The following is a 15,128-nucleotide window of genomic DNA, read 5'->3' as shown; positions in this document are numbered from 1 at the left end:
AATATAAATTAGGAACTGCCAAAGAAGTAATATGAAAATTTAAAACAGCTAATTGAAGATAGTCACTTTAAGACGGGTACTGAAATACGAAACGAAAACTCATCTGACGATGGACGTACCGTTCCACTGCGACCTTCTTATTCCGAGCGATATGAGGTACGGTCCATGGCGAACCAGTTGCTGAAGGAGGGAATAATAAGACCAAGTAACTCACCATATGCTTACGCTATTGTATTCGTACGAAAGATAAATGGAAAGGTTGCATGTGCGTTGATTATCGTGCGTTAAATAAAGTAACTATCAGGGACAAACCCTTTGCCGTTGATAGATGATTGCATTGAATTTCTCGAAAATAAAAAGTTTTTCTCCATATTAGATCTGAAGAGTGGTTTCCATCAGGTACGGATGTCACCCGAATCTATTCCGTATACTGCCTTCGTGCCACCCATGGTAATACGAGTATTTTAAAATGCCGTCCGGACTAAAAAATGCCCCCGCTCTGTTTCAGCGCTTTATAAATAATATATTTCGTGAAATAGACAAAGAAATTATAATATACATGGATGATATAATAGTTATTGCCAACTGTGGATTTGAGAAAAACCAAATTTTATTAGAAACAGTTTTAAAACGACTATTATTTAAGAGGACTGAAACTGAACTTAGATAAAACTTAATTTGGATTCCGGGAAGTCGACTTTCTTGGTTATGAGGTGTCACAGTCGGAAATTCGACCAAATGGTTTTCACATCCGAAGAATCCTTAACTTTCCAGTGCCAGCTAATGAAAAGCAGTTATAATATTGCATTGGTTTGTCATTCCGTCATTTTCTCAGATTGCTAAGCTGTTACAAAACCTGTTGAAGCGGAATTCCAACTTTGACTTTGACGAAAAGTATCTCGACGCTTTTAGCGAATTAAAAACTCGACTGACAGATGGATCAGTCCTTGAGATATACAATCGAGAAAGAGATACTGAATTACACTGTGACGCAAGTACGATCGGATTTGGTGCCGTTCTTCTGCAACGACAGGACGATAAGAAATCCCATTTCATATTTTTCGAAAACTGCGACTAGCGCAGAAGATATCATAGTTTTGAATTGGAAACTCTAGCTATAATATTTTCTTTAAGGCGATTTAGAACTTATTTAAAAGGTATACAATTTAAGATCATCACTGATTGTAGCGATGACCCTTGAAAGGAAACAATTAAGCCCGAGGATTGCCAGATGGGCTTTAGAACTCGAGAACTATGTATAATTATAAAGTACAGCATTAGAATGGGGCACGTCGATGCTTTGAGCAGGGCACAGATTGTACATATCATCAATGCCGAGGAAGTTGAATTTCAAATTCAAGTAGTTCAAGAATTTGACGAGGCTATCAGTCTTCTTCGGAAGCACCTTGAAAACGCACCAGTAAAAGACTTTGACTTAGTGGATGGTTTAGTTTGTAGATGTAGGCCCGATAGAGAGGAAATGTTATATGTTCCTGCCGAAATGGAATACAATGTTATAAGATCGACACATGTAAAGATGGGCCATCAATCAATTGATAAGACTATCGGGAAATTAATGCTGTATTATTGGTTCCCCAACATGATAGTAAAGGTTAAAACGTTTATTAGAAACTGCTTGAAATTCCTAATGTACGCTAACCCACCACGAGAGAGAAATTTGTAAATACATAATTCCTAAGACTCCTCTGACTTTGGTCCACTGCCGTCTATCAATTCGAAACGAAATCACATTTTAGTCGTAGTTGGTGCGTTTACCAAATTTGTGAAGCTAATTCTACAAAATTACAAAGTTACTGCCGCTCTTGAGAAGTACTTTAATTGCTATAGCCGACCAATGCGCATAATTAGTGAAAGGGGAAAGTGTTTTATCTCCTTAGAGTTTAGTGACTTCGTATCTAAACGCAATATTGATCACATAGGTACAAGGGGACGTATGTAGGTAATGACGTCGTTCCCGACATTGAAAATTTCCAGTTGACTCAATTCCCATATGACGGAGTACTGGAGGCTCACCGTTTCCGAACCGACAATGACGGTATGAGCGAAGGCGACACATGCTACCACTCCGTCATATGGCAATTGAGTCAACTTGGAATTTTCAATGTCACGAATGACGTACCGGTCATTACTTTATGAACTACGTACGCAGAAATTGATTAGACTTAAGCCATTTCTATATAATAGAGGCCGATCACTTACCAGGTTGGCCGAGCTGTAAACCTAGTGTAAGCTTAGGCTAATATAGTACAAGTGTAAACCTAGTATAAGTTTGAGTTAATATAGTATAATATAGTGGCAAACCTGTAATATAATGCAATAAGTTGGAAGTTGGCAATCCTGATGCCAAATAAAATAAAGATAGCCGGACACTTCCGGAAAAGGATTAGAACAAGCAGGTTGCTTTTTATCTCGCGAATTATTAAATAGTGGTTGATCGTTGTAATTACCCACTATACTAACTATACTATACTATACCTACCACAAAATGCGCATCAACGAAAACGGCTATCATTTTATATAGTTATAGAGATAATTAGATACCATCCGGAAAAAAATCCGCTTGCAGTAATTTCTATGTGCTCCTTTATTATTTGGCTTCATAGGGATTCGGATACCTTCCTCATTTAAGTAAAGGGTGAACACACCAAAACTGCGACACTTAGAGATTACTACCAGAAACAAACTAGAAGGCTTTGAAATATTTTTTTTTTACTATATAACTTGGACGTTTATATGTTATTAAAATGTTAAAATATTAGTGATTATTTGCTCCATATGCAAGTGATCGGTATTTTCATCGCACACGCACCATCATCTTCTGCACGACTGCATCATCGCCTTTACGCGATGCGCACAACTACATTGTTTTTCACTCTTCAATATTTTTACTGTTTCCGCTGTTTTCTTCAAGATTCCGTTGACAATTGACCAATATTCCCCAATAGGACGTAGCTCTGGGCTATTGGGTGGATTTCAGTCGTGAGGTACAAAATTGATGTTATTTGCATTATACCACGTCAATGTGTCCTTGGCATAGTGGCAGCTTGCCATGTCCGCCTAGAACAGTGGCCTACTACCTTATATGTTGATAACTGACGGAGACGCTTTTTGAGGCACTCATCCCGATAAACTTGATCATTCATTGTCCCGGATGGCAAAAAAGGGCTGCTCTTACGGCCACAGGAACAAATAGCTTGCCAAACCATATTGTTTTTTGGAAATTTGGACTTCATTTTCAGCTTACAGCTTTCAGGGGCATCTTGACGACTTGCAGCAGTATACAAATCTTGACCTACCATATATTTTGAATTTTTAAAGCACTTGGTTTCGTAGTCCATAACAATGCAGTTGTATTTTTTAATTTGGAATTCATACAACTTCCGACTGCGGGATTTCGTTGTAACATTCTACTTTACGAGTCAGTCTGGCGATGTTTGAGCTGTAGAACATCTCAATGAAACTGCGATCTTCGTACGGATTTTGCAACATAACACGACAAAACCTTCGGATCTCGCGAAAACGCACTGAGGACCTTCCGAGCAGGGATTGGCATTGGTTGATCGTCAACTGTTCATACTCATTCAATTCCGCTGCTTTGTATGACTGAGCAGCGGCGTTGGCTTAGTAGTATCGATACCTAAACGAAATAGGAGGATGACTGAACACGAGCGCATTGCGTGCTGTCTTGCAAATACAGCCACCACAAGTGAACGATGCTTATAACTGCTCATACTGATATTGACTTCGGCAAATCTGTACTCTGAATGATCGTGCACGAAACCAGCAAACGTGGCAGTTGAACGGCTCCGAAAACATGAGAGTCATCATTTGTTGCAGAAGTCGTTTGACTTGTTGCTGAAAATCATCTGACTTGTTGCTGAAAGCCATTTGACTTGTTGCTGAAAATCATCTGACTTGTTGCTGAAAATCATCTGACTTGTTGCTGAAATGACGACGAATGTGGTAAAGGGTAATTTATCGCCTCGTATGCATGTATGTATGTATTTATAGCGCGTCTACCATTCAATTGCATTGCTCACTGCTGGCTAGTTGTGAGGAATGTGCATACGTACGTATGTATGTATGTACATATCAATGCTTCATTTCAAACAAGCAATTGTCTTTGAATGTTTTTGAACTACAGTATCATCACTTCGGCAACACGTCAAACGCGCCTTCAGCAACAAACCAAAGGCGGCGGTTTGACTTCTGCAACAAATCAAGTTAGCTAACTGCGGCATCTTGCCTTCGCCAGTCTTTCACATAAGCTCTCATGCTTTCGGCAACCGTCCAAAGCAGTATCGTGCTTTTGGCAGTCGATCAAATACGGCGGTTGACGGTTTCGTGCACGATCATTCGGAGTACAGATTTGCCGAAGTCAATATCAGTATGAGCTGTTATAAGCATCGTCCACTTGTGGTGGCTGTATTTGCAAGACAGCACGCTTTGCGGTGGTGTTCGTTCATCCTCCGTTTTTAACGTGAGTAGGCTTAAAGTCACAAAAACAGCACCCTTTGCCAATCCCTGCTTCCGAGCACTGTTTTTATCACTTTGACCATGCTAACCCACGCTCCCTGGTTTTTTCGTAACTGCCAGGCCTTATTTGTACCGATTAAAACCCTGCAAACTGTCGAATAGTGCAATCTTAAATTTTTAGCAATTTTACGTGTACTTAAGGCCGGATCATTTATAAACTCGTGCAAAATGGTTTGTCTCGTTTCTAACTCGGTTGCCATTTTTAGCTCAACTAGGAATCAAATTCATATGAAATTTCTTCTACTCCAACTAAGGTCAACTTATGGTATTTGAATTTCTTAATATTTAAATCTTTTTGGGCAAGTTATAAGCTTCCCAAAGTGTCACAGTTTTGGTGTGTTCACCCTTTAGTAAACAAAATTCGCTTGCTTTTTTCGGTAAAGGGCACAAGTTTTACGTGCAAAGAAGGATGGGCAGCTAAGCAAAATATACTGTATAAATGATTTTCTTATCGGCCATCTTCACCTGCAAAAGTTCTCGTTTGCGTTCGTGCGGTGTGCGAGAAAAGGTATGTTGCAAAACCGCCTAAATCGCCATTTTGGCAAAAATGAGATTTAGTAACGCTGAACTTCAGGAATCGAGATATATGCATAGAAATCGAAAAATGGTTATTAAAGCAACAGATTTGTAAAATAATAGCTAGGGAAAATACCGCCTATCAAGTCATAGCCTTCAATGAAAAACCGCTTTTTCGCTCTCCTGTAAAATTTGAGTGCCGTAAGATAGGCGGTTATGGAAATGCATTGACGATGTATGCTTCGAACTTTGCGGTCTCCACGTGCGATATCTCACTTGATTCGTCTTGCAAGCGAAGACACATATGCGGACAACCAGTTCAAACTTCATATTAGATGGCGGGTCAGCAAAAAAGACATAGCAAATAAAGTAAAAGGAAGTGTAGGGGTAAGAACAACCAATAAGGCTCTAACACATAAAAAGGCGCAATAAAATCGAAAAAAAAATAAAAAAATAAATGCAATTACTGCTAAAAAAAACTAAAAAAAAAAAAACAAATGGATGTACATAGATCTAATAAATCGAGGGGACTTAAAACATCAATATTTAGCTCATTTTATCCTAAGTTGAAAGGCAAACAGGGCAAATGCCACAAAATCCGCCGTCTAGTTTTTATTTGAGAAAATTCAAAACGGCAAAACTCTAGATACATAAGTTACTTTTCAAGAAATGATCCATGACATCTAATGCGAACAATTAATGTATCCAGGAAATTTAAAAGAAAAAAGGTTTTAACCGTTAAGTAAATACCTGTCCGCCTCCGTTTTAAAATTATCTTATGTACGGATATTAACACATACATAAATGTGGGCTTTTGCCATAGCATTAAAGAAAGTATCTGATAGGCTATGGTACCCGTATATAATTGCAATTACAGCTTCTTTATTATCTCATTATTATCGTACAGACTCTTAGTCAGCAATGAGAAACATCAAAATAATTAAAATATAAAATTATAAAATGCATTTATGTGTACATAGCTTAATTTCAAAGTTTTAGCAATTAGAAAAGTTTCACTTTGTGTGGCCACTGCCACTGATACGCATTCACTTTAATACATGCATATATATTTATTCCTAAATAGGTAGTTATGTATGCGTGTATGTGCCTGCAACATGCAAACTTTCAAAATCAAATAAAACCATTTCTTAGCGATTATTTAACACTGAGAAAAGTTGTTAAAAAATTTGAAACGCATAACGCCAGGATTGACTATTTGGTTGTTGTCCTTGCCACCACTACGTACATAAGTATAAATGGTGCGTGTGCCATGCATCATGCACCATTGAACACCCTACGCCACCATGCCACCAACGACATCGAAGTTGTGGCGGGGGTGAACTACCGGTGCGATGCCAGGTGTAACAACGTTCCCTCGATATGAGTTTGAGGCATTCGCTGTGTGGCAGTCATATTTTCTTCGCTACATTCTCCCCATTGATTCGAATTTTCAGGCAGTTTCAACGTACGCTACAATACCTGCTGTCTAAGGTAATAACCATCATAACTTTAAACAAATGCACAAGTATGTTTGTATGTATGTACATTAAACTGCGCCTTAGTTGTATGGAGACAATTTTTTGTTAAGCCAAAGCAAGACTCGCCCTATAAATGTTCCTTTGGTCATAAAAAAGTGCCCTGCGAAAAAATTTAAAAATCGGACAACAAAAATTGTAGAGAATTTTTTCTTTAAGTGTTGGGTTCTCCGGTGGCACAAAAGTTGTAAAGAAGATTTTAATTTACGGTTAGTTTAGATGCATTTGAGACGTCATGTTGAATTTTTTAAAAGGCCACACTGTTTTCAATGGGGGACATCTATGCGATAATTTAAAGAACTTAATCTTTGTGATCCGTCTTATAGAATTGTTGCCTTCGTACTGTACCGGTGGACGTGATATGGAAATTAATATTACGCCACTTCCCTTACATCGCTATGTTTAGCACGTTCCCGGTCGTGATATAAGCGTCGCACAAAAATAATGTTCGTACAAAAGTTATGGAGAATCAAATTCTCTACAACTTTAGCATTTAAATATGGTACGTATTTTCAATAGAAATTGTTGAAAAATTGCGAAAACCGTTGCAATGTAAATTTCTTTCGCTCTTTTTGCTAATTATTTACAATACAAAAAATATATACATATATAAATATATAAAAAATGTGGGAAATTAAATTCTCTACAAATTTTTTATTTAACCATTTTTTACGAAAAATGCATAATAAGCGGCAAATCGCAAAAACCCCCAAAAAAACTAAAATCCAAGATGGCGGAATGTTCCCATATGAAATTCAGGGGCAAGACGGTAGATTCATGGTCTATGTATCAAATAAATGTAAACTGCATCAAAAGTTCGCTATCACAATTGTTTTCTTCTTCGTATCTAAATTTACTGGGCCAACTCAAATCCTAGAAAATTGTAATTTTACGTGGGAAACCCACAATAACTCTAAAAGCTCAGTTAGTCAAGGACGTAGCGTAAACGTAGGCTGGCGTACGTAGCAGCATGTCAAATTCACTGTTGATAGAGAGAGAGAGAAGCAACGGCAACGTCACCGCCATGCGGTAGTGAGTTTTTGTTAACACGCGAATCCCATAAGGTAGATGGTGTCTGCGTCAATCTACGTCTACGCTACGTCGTTGACTGTTTGCGCTTTAAAAGTTGGTGAGGTTTACAAATATTGTAGCCATTCCATGAATTTGCTGAACCTTTGGTCCAATGAGGCACTTCTTTCCGTTATCCGATTTAAACATTTTTCGCAGGGTACGTTTTTATGACCAAATGCACCTTTCTGGGGGGAGTCTTGCTTTGCAGGAAAAAGTTGCAAAATAAGGCGCAGTCTAATGTACATATATGTATGTATGTATTGAAATGTGCGTATGTGCGTCCTCTTTTTTTGACAAATTTGTGTAAATTGCTAAATGAACACGTACACATACTGTTACTCCCCAAATTGAGCGTACGGCTTTTTTTTGTTAATTTTGTATTAAAATATGGCTATATTTTACTCCATTTAAATCCAAGAATGATACTGTGTACAAAAATTAAGAAATCTTCAAATAAATTTACAACTTGATCTCAAAAGCTGTAATGAAATAATTGTTGACTTGTGAACGTAATTGGCGGCATACACGGTGCGTCTGACTCGCGAGTCATTTGTGAACGTCAATCGAGGCAATCGCCTTCGACTACACCACGTTGAACCATTCAGAGACATTCCGGGAGTCATGTCGGTGTAACTAACACATATTTATTTCCACAAATACATCCAAACCGACTCGCGAGTCAGACGCACTGTGTATGCCGCCTATTAAATGCGCATATGTTTTCATATAATTTTATGTACATACATCCAAATTGAGCGTACGGCTCTTTGTTTTTGCTATTATTTTACTTGCTAAATTTTTTTTTGTGAATTCTGTTTTAAAATATGGCTTATGTTTTAGCAAATCCCATTTAAATCCAATAATGATACGAAACTTTTAATACGAATTTCTAAACAGAATTCAGGTATGTTAATAATGTGGAAGTTACAAATGTCCGAAAATTCGCGTTGAGTTTTGAGAATTTTTTTTCTGGCTTTCCTACGCATTTTTTTTCATATAAAAAAAGTCGGAAAATTTTTTATACGCATTTTTTAAAATGCATAGGACTGTAAGGAAAACAATTCTCAAAAATCAACGCGATTTATTAGAGCTTTTAAATTTGCACATTATTATACTAAAATTTAATGCGCTATAAAACTGCATACCTGAATTCTTTTAAGAAATTCATTTTAAAAAGTTCGTATCATTATTGGATTTAAATGGGATTTGCTAAAACATAAGCTATATTTTAAAACAAAATTCACAAAAAAAAATTAGCATGTAAAACACTGCGAATATTAACAAAAAAAGCCGTACGCTCAATTTTGGGAGTAACAGTATATGGAAACACATTCGCATTTAATAGGCAGCATACACAGTACGTCTGACTAGCGAGTCGGTTTGGATGTATTTGTGGAAATAAATATGTGTTAAGGGCTAACTATAATATGAATAAGTTGCCATAACTGACTGTCAGAAAATGAACGAAAAGTCTGTCAAATGCATAAGCAACGTAGTGTAGACTTTTAGGTGGCTATATTTTACTTGCATGAGTTCAGTGTTGCTACATTTAATTAGATATAACAACAGCCACTATCAAGCAGTTTGTTGTAGATCACACAATTGTAGTAACCTAGATCTGCCGAAAAACTGTTCGCCTTGCGAAACTTTCAGTATAACCTGGTGTTTCTGTAAAACGAAACGCTTACGGCCCACTTCATAATGTGGAACCAGAACTTCTTTTGGCCTGTGTTACATGTAGGACTGAATCGAAAAAGTTACCAAGTTAAAAAATAAGTTACTAAATTACCAAATATGATAAATAAAGAAAAAAATTATAATTTCGGTTAAAAAAATACCAGTGCGGCAACACTGCATGTGTTACATATGTACATACATACGTACGAGGACAAAGAGCTGATTCCGTACGGAAGGTGCGATCAGTTTCGCTCTTTCCTTAAGCAAATGACGTTTGGCAAAACTTGACGAAACTTGATGTTAAGCACATTATAGTTTCAGAATAGGATTTATGTGTATTCGCGCATACGCTTGCTTATTCATATTAAAGTTAGCCCTTTAGTTACACCGACATGACTCCTAGAATGACTCGGAATGATTCAACTGTGTGTAGTCGAAGGCGAGTCAACACGTACACATAAGACTCGCGAGCAGCGTTGCCATAAGTCATGATTTATCTTGAAAATGAAGATTTTTTGGTCTGTTTTTGTATGAAAAATCTTCAAAAGAAAATTTGTTAAAAAGCAAAGTTTTACACTGAAAATATCTTCAAAATGAAGATTTTTGTTTAGGATGCAATATTTTTAATGTATAAGTTAAAATTGTTAACTTATTTATATTACCCTTGCTACATCATTGTAAGCAGCAAATTAAGGAAGAAGAAAAATTAAATACAATATTATCTGCCTTCTTCTCTCGCACAGTAAAACATATACTCTAGTGCAGAGCTAGGGAGTGGAGGAAAAAAACAAACGGTTTGTATCCCCTCTAGTTTAAATGACAATGGAAAATTTCAAGCAAACTGCCATTTGCCTGTTGTCATACAATATTAGGCGAATTCTGTCACATTCCTTCAAAGATTGAAAATGGCATTGAATGTCAATTAAATATCCAAAGTGTTGTTCGAATGATATTATAATTTATCCTTAGTATACATATATATATGTACATTAGACTGCATCACCAAAAAAAGTTGCGGTTTTTCCGCCGGGATTACAAAAGCTATTATATTTTAAGACGTTCACCAAAATATTTGGGAAAAATATTAAGATTTAAGTGAGCTGGACCGATTTGAAAATACCTCCAAAAATGGAGTTTTTTATGAATAAAAATAGATTCGTAAAGAACTTTTTGAAAAAAGCCCCCTCAGATGACAAAACAGATTAAGCTTAAAAAATCTGCATACAAATATTTAAAAATATTTTCAACAGAATCGTAAGAATGAGATTTTGGATGCTGTTTTTTTTTACTTTTTTCAAAGATTGATTTACGAAAACCTTGAATAACTGGGCCAAAACTATTCTGATTTAGACTTATGGGATCTCAGTAGATAGGTATTTTCACACTGTTTTTATTTCTGTCAAAAAAAATCATTCGTGTCCCATTTTTTTTTTTTCAAATACCAACACATCTTAGTTCAACTTTGAATGACGTTCATTCATCCTACCTTTCTCTTTCATCCTTTGAATGAGTTTATTAGCAAAGAAATAAAAAGGGTGAGAAAATACCTTTCCACCGACACCTCTTAAGTCTAAATCAGAAGAGTTTAGGCTCAGTTATTCAAGTTTTTCTTATACCAATCTTTGAAAAAAGTTAAAAAACTGCATCAAAAATCTCATTATTACGATTCCGTTCAAATTTTTTTTTTAATTTTTTAAAAATATTTTTATGCAAATTTTTTAAGCTTAAACCGTTTTGTCTGTCGTTTGTAAAAAAAATATTCCTACGAATTGTTAAACTCCTCCCTTTTTGAAGTCGGCCAAAACTTGCAAAATGTCGCGTCGCCAGTACATATATATACATATGTTAACAGTGCTACAAATTTTGTGATGATACGAGACAATATTCATTTTAAGTTTAAGTTGTTATAAAAAGGACTTTATAACTAGAAGCTGGTAATTTTTTCAGCCAACATAATAAGGGCTATTTACAGCCGTAAAGACAATATCGTATTTTGTGTTTCTTTTTAGGTATTTTTAAATGAAGATATTTGGGATCGAAAAGATTTTGAGATCAAGTTGTAAATTTATTTGAAGAGTTTCGGATTTGAAGGCCTTTCTAACAAAACTAGCATCTCGTATAGCAAATAGATGTAATCTAAAAACAGTTAGAGGACTCACAAGACCTGTTAAGCGTCGTAAAGTCTTAGGGCCTTTTTCACCAACTCTGGTTAACACTAATCCCCAGTTAGTAGTACATAGCCTTTAGCAATCTATCTAATCCCCAGTTAAACATCGTTACCGAAGTTACCGGAACAGTGTTATATGCATGGAGTCAGTAACGTGAGACATAAAGGGCCGGTTTCTCAATGTCTGATTAACACTAACTGCAGGTTAAACATCGTTATCGACGTAATCGGGTCCACAACGTATAACAGGGAGTTGAAAATGTCTATAAAGATGTTTAACCAGTAGTTACCCTCCAGGAAATTTAATTACTTTTAAAGTAATTTATAAACTAAGTACTTTACTTTTATTTATAACTACATAATTGAAATTCTTACTATTTTAAATGCAAGGAACTCATTTATTTAACATGGTGATGTCCTAGGAAGCAGTCAACTGCCTTTTCCTGCGTATGTTTTCAACTACTTTAAAATGCTTTTGGCTTAAACAACTTCAAAGTCCGTATGTTTCGTTTGAATACGTTTTCGTTCTACACTTAACAGATGCTTTTTCATATCACTATGCGACAGTCAAAATCGGGATGGGATGAAACCAACGGGAAATGTTATATCGGCCAAAAACAAGTTATACGTGTCCCGGCGTTTCGCTGGGTCACGTCTCGGAATCGAGATATATATATAACTATCATATAGGGGAAATTGTCACCTAAGGGAAAGTTATATCGGTAAAAAAGAAGTTATACGTGAACCACTAGTCCGATTTTGCTCAAACAAATTTAAAAAAATTAAAAATTACAATTCCTTTAATCTGTTCATATAACGTTTTTCTATATAATCAACAGTTTTGCCTGTAAAAATAAATGTATGAAGAAAAAAAAATTTTTGCCTAAAATATAAAATTTTTTTAAAACTGTTGATTATATAGAAAAACGTTATATGAACAGATTAAAGGAATTGTAATTTTTATTTTTTTTAAATTTGTTTGAGCAAAATCGGACTAGTGGTTCACGTATAACTTCTTTTTTACCGATATAACTTTCCCCGGTAGTTTGAACCCTTCCCGATCACTGACCCCTACCATTTGTCTCACAGTGTATTTAAAGGAAACAAAAAAAGTATTATCATTTTCACATGTTGTATCTGTTGGGACTCGAACCCGGACGTTCTGGAAGCTAACAAGTAACAGCATGCATCTCTGCATGCTCAGCTACAGCCAGACATGTAATTGTGCTTTTAAATGTTCAGTTTGAATTGTGTGCAAGTAGCAAGTCGACTGTCCGACTCTGCATTTAATTTCAACTACTTTCAAATGCATTTCTTTTAAACAACTTCTATGTCAGTATGTTTCTTTTGAATACGCTTGCGTTCTTTACTACACAGATGCCTTTTCATACTTCCAAGACACAAATCTGTGATCATAAGCAATAACCGCCTAAGTCGAAAAACCACAATTCGAGAAAAAACGTTTTCAACATTTGGATTGTAATGTTAGCCTTATGGGGAAACCAAAATATTTATTTATTTGTTTTGAGTTATTGGGTTGACTTGGTTAACGTTTGGATGTTCTATACCAAAACCCAGATGGCCGTGCGTACATGGAAAGCACATATTTTACAATTTCAATTGCATAAATGTAAAGTTAAAGCTCGTAAAAAACTTTCAAACTTGATTTCTCAAAATTTTCCTTTTTACACATTCATGTTTCTGGCATTTGGGCGACGATATATCTCCATTCATTCTTTAGTCGACTTAGTCTGTTATTGCTTGTGACCACAGAAATTATTTCTTTGAGTAAAAACAAAGTAGTCTTTTAATTAGTTGATTTACAAGAAATTACTTGCAACCGCCAAGGTTGTGCCAACCAGAAATTAAGTAATCGGCTCTTAAAGTCTTACAATTTGTCTATGTAAAGCCAGTAAGAAGTTTCAGAACGAGCGAAGTCGAAGATTAAATATCCGTCGAACCTATTAGCAGTGTTGCCAGAACTTTTTGGACCATCCGGCTAAATTAGCAAAAAAAACGGCTTAACTGTTTTAACTAAATTTCATATGCTTTATTTAAATAAATCACAAGTAGAAAGACTACTTGTTGGAGAGAATTTGCAAATTCAAGCTGGAAAAAATTTTGCCTGCAAGAATTCGCAATTACGAAAAACATATGATTGTGACACATGGTTAATCATTTGAATAAACAAGTTCGTTAAATTTAAAAATTTATAAACTTGAGCGATTTTAAAATAAAAAATGCAAGTAAATACTTGTTTACTTAATTAATTTAGTTATCCCAATTATTTGAATGGTACTCGGCTGAAAAACTGCATTGGTAATCGGAATGCAATCTCAACTAGAGTCGATATAGAAAGTCGGACTAAGAAGAAATATACATGTAGATCCTGTTTTTTGCCCCTATGAAAGAATTTTAAAAATTCATTTCATTTTTACATTTCATTTATTAAACAAGAACCATTAGTACAATAAGAATTTTCTTCTTTTTTAGCACAACAAAAATTCGCATTAATTGAAATTAATAACACATAAACTATTACAAAATTAACATAACCATACAAATAAATTCTATAATTTTTTTTTGTTTAAAATGCAATCGTGGACACTAGCTGGCAGAAAAACTTGCAAATTCCTGCAAATTTGCGTTCGTGCAGAAATTTGCAAGTTTCTCTTCTTGAGAGAGAATTCGGGAGCTTTTTCTCTTACTTTCTGATATTTTAAGTGGTAACTCTTGCTGGATTTTCGACGAACAAACCTATTGTCTTCCCTACAAAGGACTTTTCACACTGACCGATTCTCAATACACTCAAATAAAAACCAGTACACATAAAAAACGCTGTGAAAATTCCCCTTCAATTTTAAGGGGCGGCCATATGTTGACAAGGGATTCAAAATCACATTTACACAAAAGAATTCCTTCAATTCTGATGTAAAATATGATGCCAAAAGGCTGCAGATCTGCCATTCAGATGACCAGTCATATGACCTGCAGATGTCTTATAGGGTTTCCAGAGAGTTTTGCTTTACATAGAAATTTATGCTCTTTTATTATCAATTTGACACATTTCAGTGTTGGTTCTTTTAATTAAAGTTGACCTTCGGTTTTTGCGCTATCTGGGAAGATAATATCCACCTGTAATATTTATTCTGTGTGTTGGCACTATATATACATATCGTCGTTTAAAGTACAAAACCGCGTACCGTAATTTTGCAAAACCACGTAACTGACATTGGCTCCCAAAAATTGGATTTGCTCCCACAAGCTCTTGGCTCAATCCTTATCCATTCGTCCTGAAATATACTAGCCAGAAATGCGATTGCTTTATAAAAAAGAGAGCCATTTTGAATTATGAGTGTTTTTACTCTTTAGAAAATAATTTATGCAACCTCACATACGCGGTTTTGCATTTTGTTGATACGCGGTTTTGGACTTTAAACGGCGATATATACAGTTGTCCACAAAATAATAGGAGTGCGATATTTTTACCAGTTTTGGCTATTTGTCTTTTGTTTATTTAATGTTTATTATTTTTTTATAAAAGCCTAGCTGGCTATACAACAAACACCATATAAATTCAGATTTTAAACTTTGTATAAAAATTA

General features: G+C 35.5%; 1 protein-coding gene across 1 annotated transcript in view; it reads left to right on the top strand.

The window, feature by feature from the left end:
• The window catches only part of Rfx (regulatory transcription factor Rfx), a 154,146-nt gene that overhangs the window by 15,533 nt on the left and 123,485 nt on the right, over positions 1–15,128 (top strand). The gene's annotated exons all lie outside the window — the stretch shown is intronic.

Source organism: Rhagoletis zephyria, unplaced genomic scaffold (genome assembly GCF_001687245.7).
Source record: "Rhagoletis zephyria isolate East Lansing unplaced genomic scaffold, Rhagoletis_zephyria_1.1 Rzeph_scaffold_00244, whole genome shotgun sequence".
In the NCBI taxonomy this organism is placed as follows: Eukaryota; Metazoa; Arthropoda; class Insecta; order Diptera; family Tephritidae; genus Rhagoletis; species Rhagoletis zephyria.
The sequence above is the reverse complement of the archived record's forward strand: the minus strand, read 5'-3'. Positions and strand labels throughout refer to the sequence as shown.